A 19322-nucleotide genomic window follows, 5' to 3' on the forward strand; every position below is an offset into this window, starting at 1 on the left:
ACGAAATATTGATATTTTCCAGGTTCTCAGGAAAGATAAAAGGAAATAAGGAACTAAACTAAATAAACTAAAATCAATAAATAAACCAATAATTAAAATAAAAGCGTACATAAAGAATATTTATTTATAATAGTAAATAATTAAAGAATTTTTTAAATTAAACTAACCAATAATAACATATTAAACTGTGATATGCAAGGCTTTCTGCTGGCCTTGTCTTTCTAGATATTTTACCCTCTGCTGCCTCCTCTATTTCCTCTCTCAAAGCAACCCGTTCAACTGCTGCTGTATTTCTTTTCCCTGATTCAGTCAAACCATTCCTTTAAAAATTTCAACAACCTGTGGTTCTTTCAACTTATTCAGGTCCATCCCTAAATTTCATACCTTTTTCTAATATCTTCAGTTTTAGTCTGCAATTCATAACCAATAATTTGCGGTCAGAGACCACATCTGTCCCTGGAAACGGATTACAATTTAAAATCCGATGCCTAAATGTTCGCCTAACGATATAATCAGTACGAAACCTTCCTGTGTCTCCAGATCTCTGCCACGTATACAGCTTTCTTTCATGATTCTTAAACCGAGTGTTAGCAACGGTTAAATTAATGTGTGTGCATAGTTTTACCAGGAAGTTTCCTGTTTCATTTCTTCCCGCGTCTCTGTAATATCCTACAAATTTATTTCACTCTTTCTACTACCGAAATCCAACGACCCATCACAGCTAAAAGTTTCCTCTCCCTTAACTATGTGGATTATTTGTTTTATCTCATCGAACATTATTTCTATCTCATCATCCTCTGTGCTGCTAGTTGCTGTGTTGGGTGTTGGCTTTGTGTTTATCTTGACTACGATAATGTGTTCACTGTGGTGCCCAAAGTAGCTTAGCTGCATTTCAAGTTTCGTGTTCATTATTAGATTTAAAAATGGTTCAAATGGCTCTGAGCACTATGGGACTTAACTTCTGAGGTCATCAGTCCCCTACAACTTAGAACTACTTAAACCTAACTAACCTAAGGACATCACACACATCCATGCCCGAGGCAGGATTCGAACCTGCGACCGTAGCGATCGCGTGGTTCCAGACTGTAGCGCCTAGAACCGCTCGGCCGCTGCGTCCGGCTATTAGATTTACTCATACATTATATATATATATATATATATATATATATATATATATATATATATATATATATATATATTTGCATTTATCACCTGACCCGAAACCCTGTTAATCCTGCCACTTAACTTCACCAACCTCTGCTGCACTGAACTTCTACATGGCCACTTACCTTCCTAAATTTTTCAACGGTTGAGGGATCTAACATTCGACGCTCCGTTCCGTGGAATCTCACATTTGGTTTTCCTAATGACATCTTATTCCCCGCCTGGAGATCTAAATGGGGGACTATTTGACCTCCGGAATATTTTATCCAATATACTATTACCGCCATTTAATCCCACAATAGGGATGTAAATCAATCGAGAAAGTAACGGCTGCAGTTTTCCTTTGCTCTGAAGCTTTCTTAGTACCAGCAAAGTAAGACCATGTTGGCTGATGTTACAAGGCTAAATCTGCCAATCATTTAGACTGTTGTCCTTGTAACTACTGACAAGGCTCCTGTTCCTCTTCTGGAAGCAGCACAGTGGGGCCATCCTGGCTGACGTAACGAGCCCAGATCAGATTCAGACTGAGCCCTCGTAACTAGTGAAAAGGCTGCTGTCCTTCTTCAGGAACCACATTTTGAATAATTTCGTGGATCTGTTGCGAACTCGTAAAATCAAGAAATCGCCCTACAGCGGTCGGGATGTCGAAGTGCGTCTCGTATAAAACTTGGGGGATTTGTTGTGTTTATGTTTTAAAGTGGTAGTCATTTTGGAGTTCTGGAGTTGGTACTTCTCCGTAAGCAACGTCATTACCTTCGCGATAAGGAAAGCTTATAAATAATTCGATAGCCCGTCACAATGTCAGGCATCGAATTCTACTTAGCAAGTTTTGTGGATCAGTGAGCGGGGAGTTTCTCTATCAGAAGAAGCCTGAGAGCAGAGCTTGAAGCAAATAGTAGAATTGGTGTCTGATTAAAGTGTGGACTCGGCTGGGGTTAGTCATTGGCAAAAAATTATTTTGCTGCCATATCAATTTAAGTGATATATATATATATATCACTTCAATTATATATGTATGGTGGTCCATTGATAGTGACCGGGCCAAATATCTCTTGAAATAAGCATCAAACGAAAAAACTACAAAGAATGAAACTTGTCTAGCTTGAAGGGGGAAGCCAGATGTCGCTATGATTGGCCCGCTAGATAGCGCTGCCATAGGTCAAACGGATATCAAGTGCGTTTTTTTTTAAATAGGAACCCCCATTTTTCATTACATATTCGTGTAGTACGTAAAGAAATATGAATGTTCTAGTTGGACCACTTTCTTCGCTTTGTGACAGATGGCGCTGTAATAGACATACAGCTCACAATTTTAGACGAACAGTTGGTAATAGGTAGCTTTTTTAAATTTAAATACAGAACGTACGTACGTTTGAACATTTTATTTCGGTTGTTCCAATGTGATACATGAACCTTTGTGAACATATCACTTCTGAGAACGCATGCTGTTACAGCGTATTTTCTAAGATCTCTCCCATATCTTCAACTGTGCTCCTGTTTTGTTGTTATGGTGATTACCATAAGCAGGAGCTAATAGCCACTGAAGTAAGATACATTGAATTATTACCAGTGAACATGTCGAATTCGGTAGACAGCACCCAGTAATTTGTCCCGAAAGTAGTGAAAAAAATGGCTCTGAGCGCTAGGGACTCAACATCTTGGGTCATAAGTCCCCTAGAACTTAGAACTACTTAAACCTAACTAACCTAAGGATATTACACACACCCATGCCCGAGGCAGGATTCGAACCTGCGACCGTAGCAGTCCCGCGGTTCCGCGAAAGTAGTGAATATAGCTACAGGGCCTTTAATTACTGACCGTGTTTGTAAGTAGTTCGATCCTGCGTTGCCGGTCAAAGACGGACTGGCGGTCTTTCTTTGTACTGACCCGGCAGTGTATCCACGCAGACAGTTAATCTGGGTGGGCCAGTAAATGTTTCCAAGTAAAACAGCTGAGCAGTACGTAACGTAATTAGTGTCGCATGCCGTAATTCGCTAATAGTACTTGTATTCAGAATGCAGCCTCTATGAGCGGAAACTCCAAAGACAGACGAAAGGAATGTTCACACTAATACTGGTACAAAATTATTATTACAAAATTACTTTTAGCCGAGTACGAAACAATAGCACGCGAAGTAAAGAGTTAAACGTAGATATCGACTACAGTCGTAGAGGTAAGGAAAACATTGGTCAGCTGTTGCTGGCAGAGGTGCAGAGGTGCGTACCAGAACACGCACATTCCTGTACGCCACTGAGAGTGGTTTGCCTTTGCGAGGAGTGCAGTGCCAGCAGACAGGGGCCGGGGCGCCATGCCGGTCACGTGCGGAGCATCTGGCCACAGCCTGACCGCCGCGGACACATCGCTGCCGCAGCCGCCGCCACCGCCTCTGTACTGCAATTACAAGCCGGTGTCTCCCCTCACCCCCCCCCCCCTGCCCCTCGACATAGGCGCGACCGACCACTATCGTCCGGCTCCCACTAATACGAGCGTCCACACTGCGGCAACTGGCAGCAGTTTCCTCAAGGAGCAGCAGAACTCCCTGCTATCTAGTTGTATTGGGATTTTCGTGTCTCACAAGTTTCGTTAATCTGACTCCGTTAACTCAATGAAAACTTATTTACTTGTTTTTCTTGTGGTTTTAATTTTGACTGTCGCGCAGAGGTGCTCGCTTTATAGTAGAAGCCGGCCCAACTTCCTGTACTAAATTGTGCACTTCTCTGTTTAATAGGCTACCATTTGTAGATCCTTTAGTGGGACGTAAGGGAGTGTTGCACAGGCTGCTATTTCCAGAAGTGAAATGGAGCGGAAATGCGTGGCGCCTGATGCTGCTGGTAGTCCTGCACCACTTAGTCTCCCCGAGACCACTGCGCCCTGCCAAGACATGAATGTATAGCAAATCGAGGTATTTATTTGTGTCCTAATCAATGCATACCTATTGCAGGTCTCCTTTTAATTTTTTATTTCTATTTTGTGTAAATGGTTGAAGTGTTTCTGGCGAAATTGCCAATTGAGTAATTACTAGATTTACCGGGTGATCAAAAAGTCAGTATAAATTTGAAAACTTAATAAACCAGGGAATAATGTAGATAGAGAAGTAAAAATTGACACACATGCTTGGAATCACATGGGGTTTTATTAGAACAAAAAAAAAACAAGTTCACAAAATGTCCGACAGATGGCACTGGACAGCAAAACGAATTTGGGCTACCGAAAATCCTACAACTGTCGTGGGAACTCCATTGCACGACGAGAAAGTCACGGTATGGGTTGGATTTAACACATCGGGCCTTTTTTCTTCGAGGGAATGTGAGATTCTGGTTTTGTAACTGCTACCGTGACGGGTGAGAGATACGCAGATATGTTACAGAATCGCATCATCCCCAGCCTGGCTGATAAACACCTGCTGGAACGTACGATGTTTATGCAGGGTGGCGCTCCACCCCATATTGCTAGACCCGTGAAAGATCTCTTGCGTGCGTCGTTTGGTAATGACCGTGTACTGAGCCGCCACTTTCGTCAAGGTTGGCCTCCCTGGGCCGCAGACCTCAGTCAGTGCAATTATTGGCTTTGGCGTTACCTCAAGTCGCAAGTGTATCGTGATCGACCGACATCTCTAGAGATGCTGAAAGACAACATCCGACGCCACTGGCTCACCATAACGCCGGACATGCTTTACAGTGCTGTTCACAACATTATTCCTCGACTACAGCTATTGTTGAGGAATGATGGTGGACATATAGAGCATTTCCTGTAAAAAACATCATCTTTGCTTTGTCTTACTTTGTTATGCTAATTATTGCTATTCTGATCAAATGACGTGCCATCTGTCGGACATTTTTTGAACTTTTGTATTTTTTTGGTTCTAATAAAACCCCATGTCATTCCAAGCATGTGTGTTCAATTTGTACCTCTCTATCTACATTATTCCGTGATTTATTCAGTTTTCAAATTTATACTTACTTTTTGATCACCCTGTATATACTTAAATGTGTCCAAGAAAGTGTGGCTCTGCCAACTGAATGGTTATTACTCTTCTTACTCCTTGTATGCGTTGTCGGTTTTTGGACTTGCCAAACTGTGATTTAAGATCTGTTCAGTTCATGAAGATTCTTACTATTCGTACCACTCTGAAAGCAATATTTAACATATACTTTGTCTGGTTATTTCTCTTGCGTATCCTGCGCTCCTCGTCTATCCAGCGGTATACAAATTTACTTAGACGGTGTTTATACTTCCATATTGGATTTGAAAGCTTCAAGTTTCTTCAGAGAAACAATTTGTAGCTCTTTCATTGTACTGCTACAGATTTTACTATTGTATCTAATCAGTTTGCTATTAATCAGTCTCGTAGAGTTTTATGACAGTAACCTATTTAGTTTCTGGAATTGTTTCTCCAATAGATGCTTCATAAATCTAACCTAGTGTGTTCTGTTAAAATAAAGAGAATGTTCGTAACTCGAATGTGTTCAATCTCCCTTTGGCCCTGTCCTTCCTACGAAAGACAGCCTGACACAAGTATTGCATACCAAGTGTATGAACTAGCCAAAGATGTAATCAAGGAAATGGCCTTCTCCTGATGCATGCTAAGGTGCTCGCCGCGTACCATCTACTAAAGTATCAACTGACTATCTCCCAGAGTGGTGCCAATACCGAATTGGAAGGAAACAACAGGGCCTCTTGGTGTCCGTGTTCGTGCTGAACACAAAGGCACTGTCGGATGCTGACACCTACCAGGGGTGCGGACGAGATCTACCGAGACACGACTATCGACAGCAGCTACAACACGCATGGGTCATCATATAATTCGGAGTGCGACTGAGTACATTCCAAGAGCCAACCAGAAACAGCGGCGCCTGCTCGTCGGCAGTCCACCGCGGCGCCAAAGTCGCTGACATCTCCTGGATGCGCAACCGCTGACCTGACGGACGGACGTCAGCTATAATCCAACATGCATTTGAATGACCAAAAGCCGAAGTTGGTGCTGATGAACGACGACTTTTAAGCATTGCGAATAAATAACTGAACCCTTATAATGACTGACTAGCGTCGTTGACGCTTCACAGGTTCCCAGCAGCTATTCTGCTTTCACGCAAGGTGTCTCCGCTCGGCTCTCTGTAGATCTCTCTGGCTTATTAAATTGTCTACGGTGAGGCTACACTTCACTCCCTTCATTTGAGTGGAGGAACTGCAACCTCCTCACTTGAGCGCATTGACTCTGTGCTAAGCAGAGAGCTATAAAGCAATTTCATAACCATCGTCGCCATAGTCGTCGTCATCATCATAATCAGTGTTCTCCCCAAAGGCAGGTTTTCACTGGATAACGCTCCATGTTCTCTTCTCTTCTTACCTCACCTTCGGATACGCGTCATTTCCACTTCTCTTTCACCCTGTATATCTTTACTCCTATCAATCTCCTCCCATGGACAACTTACCAACTGTTCGTTGGTAGGCACTCCTGTGTCGTCGAATGTTCCCTCCAATTATTCTTCCTTTCACTTATAACCTGCAGCAGTCTTCTCCTCTCACCAACGCTTTGATATACTCGTTAGCTATCTACCCTTTCAATCCAGCTTACCCTCTCCATTCTCATCCGCATCCTCAGTTCAAATACTTCTACTTTTTCCCATCCTCTCGTCTCAGTGTCCACGTTTCTGCCGAATAGAGTGCCATACCCCAGAGATGACACTTCCCACCTCATTTGCCGAATAAAATCTCCTTTTAACGTACATAAAGAGCAACCCATAGATTTTTATCAAACTATAATGATGGTCATAGTACCGCATATATCATTGATAAATCCATCCTTCTATGTGGTAAAATAAAGGTTATCTATGAGACAATGAAGTGTCACAGTGCATTTAATGAAATCACCTGCAGAAGTCACTCTTTTACTCGGCTTTGTTAAAACCGAGAACCAGCTTGATAACTTTCGTCTTGCCCATGATAAGAGCACCAGATTTCTAGATACCCGCTGCAGTATGAAATTCGTCCCAGACTTCTGGCTAAGTCACAAGTGACTCGAACAGTGCTACATTTCTAATTATAAAGTAAGACGGAAACTCATGATGCGCTCAAATTTGAACCAAACTGCTTAATTCAGCACTGACTCACAACGGTGTAATTTCAAGTTATCGCATGTTATAAGTTGGTCACATGCGAAAATAGTGCATCGGAAAAATGCTCATATCGGAGCAAAACAAGGCTAATATGTTTCTGTATTAAAAGACTGTGACTGAAAAGTTGTGTACCAGCTGTGTCAGCACCTGTTAAATGTTTTCCACTGCGCAAAGGCTGGACCAAGGGTCAGGTTTTAAGCAAGCACGTGGTGTCAGCAGCCACTGGTCTTTGGAAATTTTCAATTGATTTGCAATCATCTACACATGTGTAGTGCAGACCGTACTATGTACAGTCACATGACATTTCATGTGAAAGAGGATTTAATTAAACATCTAATCATTATCATCTGAATGTCTTACACAAAAGAAATTATTGTCAGATTTATTTATTCTGTATCCACTTTATAATTTATAGCTTTTAATGCAACAATGTTCACCAAAGAAACTGAGCATTCAAATTGTTCAAATTTTGATGGGTCATGTCATTTGAGGTATTCATGTGATCCATAACAATTCAGATGAGAGGATCAATTTAAATGGAAATTAGTTAAATTCAGTGTAACGTATAGAGGTGTTTCACAATCCACGTTACCCATTTCTAGAGGTTGTAGAGGGCAATTAGTAGATCAAAATCGTACATATGAACCTTTTTCTGGAAACAGTTCGTTCCCATGTTACAAGAGCTACCCGGTCACACTCTGGATTTTTCTTACGCAGTTCACCTGTTACGGTAAGCTACTCACATTCATTAATGGTGTGATGATTTGATGTCACGTGGCTTCCTTTGTTTCCATCTGCCTTGTTTTCGTACTTCCCGGTCATGCATCAGTTAAATTACGATGACTAGTACTGCAGGATGCCAAAGTACACATTCACAGAGTACACCGATGTGTTGTTAATTAACGGTGAAGCTAGCCTTAATTGAACAGAAGCTCAGCGCCTGTGCCACGAGTACTTTCCAAATGGTGTGACTCCAGCCTATCCCCTGTTTGTTAGAAAAAAACAACGGCTGAGGAAAAGTGGGATATTCACAAGCTCATAGAACAACTGTGTAAGGTGTCTAACAAATAACACACTTTACATTGAGTTCGTGAAACAAGTCTGGTTATATCGATACGTAACACGACATAGTTACGTGAAATTGTACAGTTTTATTAATAAGCAGATCGAATAAACAAGCCGGCACTTCGTGAACATAAACCGCTAACACTCACACTAGTAATTGCACACAAGTAATTTCCTAGGCGCAGTTCTGAGGGAAGGAGAATATTATGATGGAATACCTGTCCTGTGTTGGGTTAAAAACCTCACAGAAGACCTTCTAGCATTCACAATGAGACGCCGGAGCCACTGTGTAGGCCACTGATAAAAGCAGCCCTTATCCCTGCTGTTAACAACCCTTCGGAAAGCCTCTCTGCTGGAACACGGCAGCTAAATGTCCAGAGAAAGCCAGCTGAAAACCTGGGTCATTGACTGTAGCTACCTGTGTTAAAATCTTGCATGAAAGAAAAAGCTGTTAACATCAGTATTACTTAGAAAAAGTTAACTCTGTCCTACAAAAGAAACAACGTCTGTGAGAGGCTACAAACATCTCTAGTGGATGGAGTTATAAGAAATACGAACGCTCTGACTGGCCTGGAAGAAGACGCATGGCTACCAGCTTTGATATAGGCAAATTGTAGAGAGAAAAATTCGCTTTTTCTCTTGCAGCAAATGTTCGAGTGTTTGAGCAAGGCGCCTCACGCCACGCTAAGATGACTGCGAGAGTTATTACATGAACATTTGTTCACAGGCTCGTCTTAACTTATAAGAAGTTAAACTTCAAAGTCTCCTAATACAGAGAATCGCACCGAACATTGACAGGTAATGCTTGTGAGCGATTTGAGGGCATCGACGTACGTCCTATTCCAGCTAAATAGCGTGTACCAATGCAATTAATTTAGCTAGGGAACAACTAGCAGTCTACGCTTCATCAAGTATGTAGGAAATGTATCAGACTGGGTTTAACAATTGATAGAGATTTAGAATAGATACTCAGGGTCACAGCTCGCCCGGACAGCCGGCACTGCAGCCACTGAAGAAAGGTAAACACGCGCGTTTTCGCTGTGCCAGAAAGTAACATTCAATTGACAATCAGAACTATGGTCGTTTCCGCTGTCCTATTTTTTTGTACATTCAACCATGATTTGTAGTAAAAGATATTAACAGTTTTTGGGCTTAATTGAAGCAGAAAAGCGAGATATCCGATTTAACGGAAAGAATAGATCTGCCATTGTAGAGTGCTTTATTACGTAAAGTTATTGAATTGTTTTAAGTGCGTACTTCTTTCTGAATGCTCTTTACCAACCCCTTCCATTAAGTGGTTATTTTAATTGTTCATTTTTCTTAATTGATGTATCTGACCACAATTGTATTTAATTTGTTTGTATTTTATCTATAGGCAAATATGGTCAGCAACCATCCTACTGTTAAAGATTCCATGAATAGTAAGGAATTTCGCTTCATGGTTGTGAACATCCCATATCAATATTTTACCACCCTGTACATATAATATGTCACGAAGCTGTTCTTAGAGTAAAAATAAACCTTAATTAAGAAATTCTAAATTTTTTCATCTTTTGCTAACACATAAGTATGCCTAAATCAGTACAGTAATTTCTGTTAGCGATAACGTATCCTGTACAGGGAATGTAATGGAATTGACATTTAGATCATTGTCTAATTACATCATTGTCCATACTGCTGCACTCTTCTGAACTCTGCATGTGTGAGATGGTATCTTCCTACCTTGCAGGTCGTAGGTTCAACACCAAATTCCTAAAACACTCACATAGCATCCTTGCGCAACTGTGGTTCTAAAGTAGATCAGAACCAGTCTCACACATGTTAGAACTGTAATGCTCCAAGAAGGCGACGCACAGTTATACTGAAAGAAAAAATGCTTCATCAAGTTGAAGAGAACCCAACGATGACTACTCGAGCCAATGCATGGGACGCGCATTTGTCTCACACGTATGTTTGGCGTGTTATGCATAAACATACTCCACCCGTATCACCCTCAGAAGGTAAACGCCATTCTCCCAGCGGATTTTGTGCTACGTGTCAATCCCTGTAATTGGTTTTTATACCACTGTGTGAGTAGTCCTCAGTTTCTACAACGAACTTTGTTCACCGATGGAGCACATTTCATCAAGGAAAGTGTTCTGAATGCTCGAAATAGCCACTTTTGGGATCAAGAAAACCGAAAAGTCACGTGTACACGAAGATTTCAGCACACCTTTGGCATCAATTTCTGGGAAGCTATCTGCAATTGTCACGCGACTGGGCCATCTGGGTCATACATCTTCCGCCGCCCCCCCCCCCCCCTCCTCAAACAGATGCCAGATACTTGATATTCCTGAAATAAGTGCCGGCGGAGTTTCTGGAAGATTTGCTACTGGACATTGGGCACGGACTGTGGCTGCAGAATAATGGCGCAGCAGTATATTTCGCAGTTCGCGTCCGAAATGAGATGCACTTGGATCGACTGAGATGGAACACATGCTTGGCCACCAATATCCTCATATTTCACCCCTTTGGGCTTTTTATTGTGGGAACACATGAAGAGTCTTCTTTACAAGACACTTGTCCAGTCGGAGAAAGACCTGCTTGCACGGATCATAGCTGTGGCGCAAGTGTTAACCGTGCACCATGCATGTTGTACTTTGTTCATGCGAAGTTACGTCGCAGTTACATTGTGTGCACCGAAATTGTAGGACGTCACATTGAATAGCTGTTGTAATATTACAGTGAATAGGAGTTACATCTGTATATCTTGTTGCTATTGAAAAATGGAAACGAACTGTGTCCGGGCATGTGTTCCTAATACTACTTCGTCTATTCCTCTACAACCTCTAGAAGTCTGCAATATGAATTGTAAAACACCTTGTATATGACAACAAATACACTGAGAGCGTCTACGTTTTGTCATCGGTTACTAGTAACTACACAAACTATTTAGACTATAACATTTTCATTTTTACTGGCCATTCTTATTATTTAACGTTTTTAACCTTAGTCATCGAAGATAAAAAAAATCTCATTACGGCAATGAAAATAGGAGACACAACGTGATGAAATGATATGCCATTATTAAGTGTACACTAGATAACAGATGCCAAAAGTATGAATAGTTTTCGCCAATGAAAGCTCATTTATGGACAAACTATGATGTTTTTCTTTTTGGTCATCAGTCTACTGACTGGTTTGATGCGGCCCGCCACGAATTCCTTTCCTGTGCTAACCTCTTCATCTCAGAGTAGCACTTGCAACCTACGTCATCAATTATTTGCTTGACGTATTCCAATCTCTGTCTTCCTCTACAGTTTTTGCCCTCTACAGCTCCCTCTAGTACCATGGAAGTCATTCCCTCATGTCTTAGCAGATGTCCTATCATCCTGTCCCTTCTCCTTATCAGTGTTTTCCACATATTCCTTTCCTCTCCGATTCTGCGTAGAACCTCCTCATTCCTTACCTTATCAGTCCACCTAATTTTCAACATTCGTCTATAGCACCACATCTCAAATGCTACGATTCTCTTCTGTTCCGGTTTTCCCACAGTCCATGTTTCACTACCATACAATGCTGTACTCCAGACGTACATCCTCAGAAATATCTTCCTCAAATTAAGACCGGTATTTGATATTAGTAGACTATTCTTGGCCTGAAATGCCTTTTTTGCTATAGCGAGTCTGCTTTTGATGTCCTCCTTGCTCCGTCCGTCATTGGTTATTTTACTGCCTAGGTAGCAGAATTCCTTAACTTCATTGACTTCCTGACCATCAATCCTGATGTTAAGTTTCTCGCTGTTCTCATTTCTACTACTTCTCATTACCTTCGTCTTTCTCCAATTTACTCTCAAACCATACTGTGTATTCATTAGTCTGTTCATTCCGTTCAGCAGATCATTTAATTCTTCTTCACTTTCACTCAGGATAGCAATGTCATCAGCGAATCGTATCATTGATATCCTTTCACCTTGTATTTTAATTCCACTCCTGAACCTTTCTTTTATTTCCATCATTGCTTCCTCGATGTTCAGATTGAAGAGTAGGGGCGAAAGGCTACAGCCTTGTCTTACACCCTTCTTAATACGAGCACTTCGTTCTTGATCGTCCACTCTTATTATTCTCTCTTGGTTGTTGTACATATTTTGTATGACCCGTCTCTCCCTATAGCTTACCCCCACTTTTTTCAGAATCTCGAACAGCTTGCACCATTTTATATTGTCGAACGCTTTTTCCAGGTCGACAAATCCTATGAAAGTGTCTTGATTTTTCTTTAGCCTTGCTTCCATTATTAGCCGTAACGTCAGAATTGCCTCTCTCGTCCCTTTACTTTTCCTAAAGCCAAACTGATCGTCACCTAGCGCATTCTCAATTTTCTTTTCCATTCTTCTGTATATTATTCTTGTAAGCAGCTTCGATGCATGAGCTGTTAAGCTGATTGTGCGACAATTCTCGCACTTGTCAGCTGTTGCCGTCTTCGGAATTGTGTGGATGATGCTTTTCCGAAAGTCAGATGGTATGTCGCCAGACTCATATATTCTACACACCAACGTGAATAGTCGTTTTTTTGCCACTTCCCCCAATGATTTTAGTAATTCTGATGGAATGTTATCTATCCCTTCTGCCTTATTTGACCGTAAGTCCTCCAAAGCTCTTTTAAATTCCGATTGTAATACTGGATCCCCTATCTCTTCTAAAACGACTCCTGTTTCTTCTTCTATCACATCAGACAAATATTCATCCTCATAGAGGCTTTCAATGTATTCTTTCCACCTATCCGCTCTCTCCTCTGCATTTAACAGTGGAATTCCCGTTGCACTCTTAATGTTACCACCGGTGCTCTTAATGTCACCAAAGGTTGTTTTGACTTTCCTGTATGCTGAGTCTGTCCTTCCAACAATCATATCTTTTTCGATGTCTTCACATTTTTCCTGCAGCCATTTCGTCTTAGCTTCCCTGCACTTCCTATTTATTTCATTCCTCAGCGACTTGTATTTCTGTATTCCTGATTTTCCCGGAACATGTTTGTACTTCCTCCTTTCATCAATCAACTGAAGTATTTCTTCTGTTACCCATGGTTTCTTCGCAGCTACCTTCTTTGTACCTATGTTTTCCATCCCAACTTACCGAGCGAGGTGGCGCAGTGGTTAGCACACTGGACTCGCATTCGGGAGTACGACGGTTCAATCCCGTCTCCGGCCATCCTGATTTAGGTTTTCCGTGATTTCCCTAAATCGTTTCAGGCAAATGCCGGGATGGTTCCTTTGAAAGGGCACGGCCGATTTCCTTCCCAATCCTTCCCTAACCCGAGCTTGCGCTCCGTCTCTAATTACCTCGTTGTCGACGGGACGTTAAACACTAACTAACCACCACCATCCATCACAACTATTGTGATGGCCCTTTTTAGAGATGTCCATTCCTCTTCAACTGTACTGCCTACTGCGCTATTCCTTATTGCTGTATCTATAGCGTTAGAGAACTTGAAACGTATCTCGTCATTCCTTAGTACTTCCGTATCCCATTTCTTTGCGTATTGATTCTTCCTGACTAATGTCTTGAACTTCAGCCTACTCTTCATCACTACTACATTGTGATCTGAGTCTATATCTGCCCCTGGGTACGCCTTGCAATCCAGTATCTGATTTCGGAATCTCTGTCTGACCATGATGTAATCTAATTGAAAGCTTCCCGTATCTCCCGGCCTTTTCCAAGTATACCTCCTCCTCTTGTGATTCTTGAACAGGGTATTCGCTATTACTAGCTGAAATTTCTTACAGAACTCAATTAGTCTTTCTCCTCTTTCATTCCTTGTCCCAAGCCCATATTCTCCTGTAACTTTTTCTTCTACTCCTTCCCCTACAACTGCATTCCAGTCGCCCATGACTATTAGATACATACTGCATTACCCTTTCAATATCCTCATACACTTTCTCTGTCTGTTCATCTTCAGCTTGCGACGTCGGCATGTATACCTGAACTATCGTTGTCGCTGTTGGTCTGCGGTCGATTCTGATTAGAACAACCCGGTCACTGAACTGTTCACAGTAACACACCCTCTGCCGTACCTTCCTATTCATAACGAATACTCATCTGACCAGAAATCCCTGTCTTCCTTCCACTTCACTTCACTGACCCCTGCTATATCTAGATTGAGCCTCTGCATTTCTCTTTTCAGATTTTCTAGTTTCCCTACCACGTTCAAGCTTCTGACATTCCACGCCCCGACTCGTAGAACGTTATCCTTTCGTTGATTATTCGATCTTTTTCTCATGGTAACCTCGCCCTTGGCAGTCCCCTCCCGGAGATCCGAATGGGGGACTATTCCGGAATCTTTTGCCAATGGAGAGATCATCATGACACCTCTTCAATTACAGGCCACATGTCCTGTGGATACACGTTACGTGTCTTTAATGCAGTGGTTTCCATTGCCTTCTGCATCCTCATGTCGTTGATCATTGCTCATTCTTCCGCCTTTAGGGGAAATTTCCCACCCCTAGGACAAGAGAGTGCCCAGAACCTCTATCCGCTCCTCCGCCCTCTTTGACAAGGCCGTTGGTAGAATGAGGCTGACTTCTTATGCCGGAAGTCTTCGGCCGCCAATGCTGATTATTTATCGAAATTTAGGCAGTGGCGGGGATCGAACCAGGGACAGAAGAAGTTTTTAATTATGAATCAAAGACGCTACCCCTAGACCACGGGTAATCAACTATGATACGTAGAAACTATTATATATATCGTGGGTGGAAGACGATGAGAGATGGAGAAGGGGATAGTTTTTGGAGGGGCTGGCCGATGCTTTGACAAGTCTGCATCAAGATTCCTTGTGGTCTGTCTGTCCGGTCGGTATTTGGCGGTCTGTCTGGCTGTGATCTGTGTGATTTGGCACGTGCAAGCGAGAATGGCTTTAGACGTCTGTCGGTCAGTATGTGGACTGGTTTCTAGCGTGATCGGAGGACTGGAATTATTCTGGCTCAGTTTGAAATCTGGTAATTATCCAGTGTCCCACAGCTGTTAGTGGAAGCATTATTTGAATTACATATCTAATCGATGTAGAGGACAATTAATCGTTTTGTCGGTTAGCTAGCTTCTTAGATTTATTTGTCATTTTGAGCTGTGAACACAGATCTGTGTTTTTCATCTAATTTATATTTATTAATTTTGATGCATTCTCTTCCACAATTGGGGGCCCGACTCATATCATTCTTTGCTGCTGTGTAGGTTATCAGAGAACATTGACGTGTGTTGAATGGATAATAAATCTGATTTGTGAAAACTTAGATCACTTGTAGTTGAGTTGGTGAGTGTACCTGTGTTTCAGCCTAGCATTTAGTGGAATTTTGACTCGTTGTCAGTAATGTAGTTTTAATTTCAAAGTAAAGTGACGCACAGTAGTTAAAACTCTGCTCCTACACGAACAAAAGCAGAGTCCCAAGCTCGTTTCGCATTCATTCGCATCGCAGACCCATGGAAGAGAAAAACTCCATGACTTCCTCGTACGTCTAAGCTCCATGCGTCGTAACATTACATTCACTAAGGAAACCTGGGCCGAGGGAACACTACCATTCCTCGACGTCATGGCCTAGAGAGAAAATGATGGATCCCAGGACACAGTGCTTATCGAAATAAAATGCACATTGACATGCACGTAGACGGCTACCACCATCCCACGTAGAGCATGGGGTGGTCAAAACACTTGGACGTCAAATGAAGAGTGTCTAATACAGGCACACTCAGAACAGAATGGCACAATAGGTACGCTCTACATGACATCACTACAATACAGCCTGTGGAGGTGGAAGAAGATACGAAAGAAAAAGGCAAGAACTGTCAATATATCGTACACAAGGGTGATACTGGGTAGCATCAGGAGCTTACTGAAAATCCTGTGGTGCTATATGGAAGTAACTCATGGATCTGAAGAAAAAGAAAAGGGATAAAAGTAAATTAAATGTAGCAAAAACAAGATTTCGCGACAAAATCAGAGATGATACTTGGGAAGGTCTTATAAGAAATAAGGATATTAAGACTGAACTACATATTTACAATATGAATCAAAAGACTAACGAAAATGGTTCAAATGGCTCTGAGCACTATGGGACTCAACTGCTGAGGTCATTAGTCCCCTAGAACTTAGAACTAGTTAAACCTAACTAACCTAAGGACATCACAAACATCCATGCCCGAGGCAGGATTCGAACCTGCGACCGTAGCGGTCTTGCGGTTCCAGACTGCAGCGCCTTTAACCGCACGGCCACTTCGGCCGGCACTAACGAAAATAAAACAATATAGAAACATTACAAAGCATGAGCGTAGAGAGTATCTCACGTCAGGCCATACTGTGCCAGTCCAGATGAAGAATGGAAGTAGGGAGGCCCAGAACGGGGTAGAGAAGAGAGGATGTAACAGGCCCGAAGTGGTTGAACATTAGAGTGCAAAGGAAGAAGAAGAATGAAGGAACATCGCTTAAGAACAATCTTTTGTCCATCTAATACACTGGTGTATTAAAGCAACGAACCACTATATCCCCGTCCTATATCTAACTCACGGTACAATCACACAACCTGCCAACAGATGTCCGTACGATCGTGAATGAAGGAACATCGCTTAAGAACAATCTTTTGTCCATCTAATACACTGGTGTATTAAAGCAACGAACCACTATATCCCCGTCCTATATCTAACTCACGGTACAATCACACAACCTGCCAACAGATGTCCGTACGATCGTGTTCTGCACCGAATATAGCGTTCCGGTCAAAGAACAACCAAGTCAGCGATGACCTCAGGGCAACTATCAAACGGTGTAGTATTTGCCGCGTAGTCCAAATCCACGATCGCTGCGTACCTACGGTCGTAAACGTTGCCATATGGCACAGTGAAGACGCCCACCAGACTCTTTGCGGTGCAAGGACATAGGCAGAATGGAAACAGGACAGTCGCAAACTGAAGTGGGCCGATGGCTTCACGTGGATAGTTCTGTTTTACTGATGTGGCGACAGTTTATAGAGAAAGGAACTGTATCACGAAGAACTGAGCAGAGCCGAAAACGTGTGACACCTGACACTGAGGACAGTTATTTGGCTGTAAGGGCACACCGATAACTCCTTAGACTGCGAGGCAGCCAGCATTTGACCTCGTAGCATACATGGGCCGGGTTGTATCGAGGCAAACGGTGTACAGAAAGCTTCAGCAGAGTGGCCTTTATTGTCGGTTACCTGCTGTATGTCGACCTCTGACGCTTCACAGAAGGCAACGTCTATAGTGGCGTCGTAAACATACTATCTGTATGGTCGAACTGTGGGCAATGTTCTTCCACAGATGAGACCAGAATTGATCTTGAGCGGGATTCTCGACGAAATCGCACCTAGAGGGAACATCGAACATGGTCTTGAGGTCCAAACATCGTGGGAAAAAAACCATAGCAAGGAAGGTCCCAAATGGTGTGAGCAGAGATTGTGTTGACCACTCGAGCACCTGTTCATGAACATTTTTTTTTCCTGTGTCTACCAAATTCTGTCTTCCTCGGCGGTTTTTACCCTCTACAGCCTCCCCTAGTACCATGGAAGTCATTCCCTCATTTCTTAACAAATGTCCTATCATCCTGTCTCTTCTCCTTTTCAGTGTTTTCCACATATTCCTCTCCGATTCTGCGCAGACACTCCTTATTTCTTACCTTATCTGTCCACCAAATTTTCAACATTCGTCTGCAGTACTACATCTCAAACCCTTCGATTCTCTCATGTTCCGGTTTTCCTACAATCTATGTTTCACTACCAAACAATGCTGTGCTCGAAACGTACATTCTCAGAAATTTCTTTTCCAAATGAACGCCTATGTTTGATTCTAGTGGACTTCTCTTTGTTAGAAATGTCCTTTTTGCTAGTCTGCTTTTGATGTCCATCTTGCTCCGTCCGTCATTGGTTATTTTTCTGGGCAGGTAGTAGAACTGCTTATCTACTTGACCATAAGTTATGATATTAAGTCTCTCTCTGTTCTCATTTTTCGTACTTCTGATCACTTTCGACTTTCCCCGATTTACTCTCAATCCATATTCTGTACTAGTTAAACCGTTCATTCCATTCTGCAGATCGTACAGTTCTTGTTCACTTTCACTCAGGATAGCAATCTCATCAGCGAACCGTATCATTTATATCCTTCACTTTGAATTTTACTACCAATCCTGATTATTTCTTTACTTCCATCACTGCTTCTTCGATGTGCAGATTGATCAGTATGGACTAAATACTACATCCCTGTGCTACACACTTTTAAACCCTATCATTTCGTTCTAGATCCTCCACTCCCATATAACCTCTTGGCTACTGTACATGTGTGTATTACTCGTCTTTCTCTATAGTTTACTACATTTTTCTCAAACTTTCGAACATCTTGCACCATTTTATATTGTCGGACGCCTGTCCCAGATCGACAAATCGTATGAACGTATCATGATTTTTCTTTAGTCTTGCTTCCGTTATGAACCTCAAAGACAGAATTGTTCTCTGGTGTCTTTAGCTTTCCTAAAGCCTAACTGACCGTCACCTAACACAACTTCAGTTTTAATTTCCATTCTTCTGCATATTATTCTTGTCAGCAACCTGGATGCATGAGCTTTTAAGCTGTTTGTGGGATAATTCTTGCAATTGCCAGCTCTTGAATAGTCAGCTTGTTACCACTTTCTCCAATGACATTAGAAATTATGGTGGAATGTTATCTATCCCTTCTGCGTTATTTGATCTTAAGTCCTCCAAAGCTCTTTTGATTTCTGATTCTAATACTTGACCCCACATCTTCTAAGTTAACTCTTATTTCTTCTCCTATCACACAAGAAAAATCTCATAGACGCCTTCAATGTACTCCTCCAAGGTATTCTCTCTGTCCTTTGCATTTGAAAGCGGAATTCCCGTTGCACTCTTAATATTACCACCCTTGCTTTCAATTTCACTCAAGGTTCCTTTGACTTTCCGATATGCTGAGTCAGTCCTTCCGACAGTAA

The sequence above is a fragment of the Schistocerca nitens genome, chromosome 1 (genome assembly GCF_023898315.1).
Source record: "Schistocerca nitens isolate TAMUIC-IGC-003100 chromosome 1, iqSchNite1.1, whole genome shotgun sequence".
Classification (NCBI taxonomy): Eukaryota; Metazoa; Arthropoda; class Insecta; order Orthoptera; family Acrididae; genus Schistocerca; species Schistocerca nitens.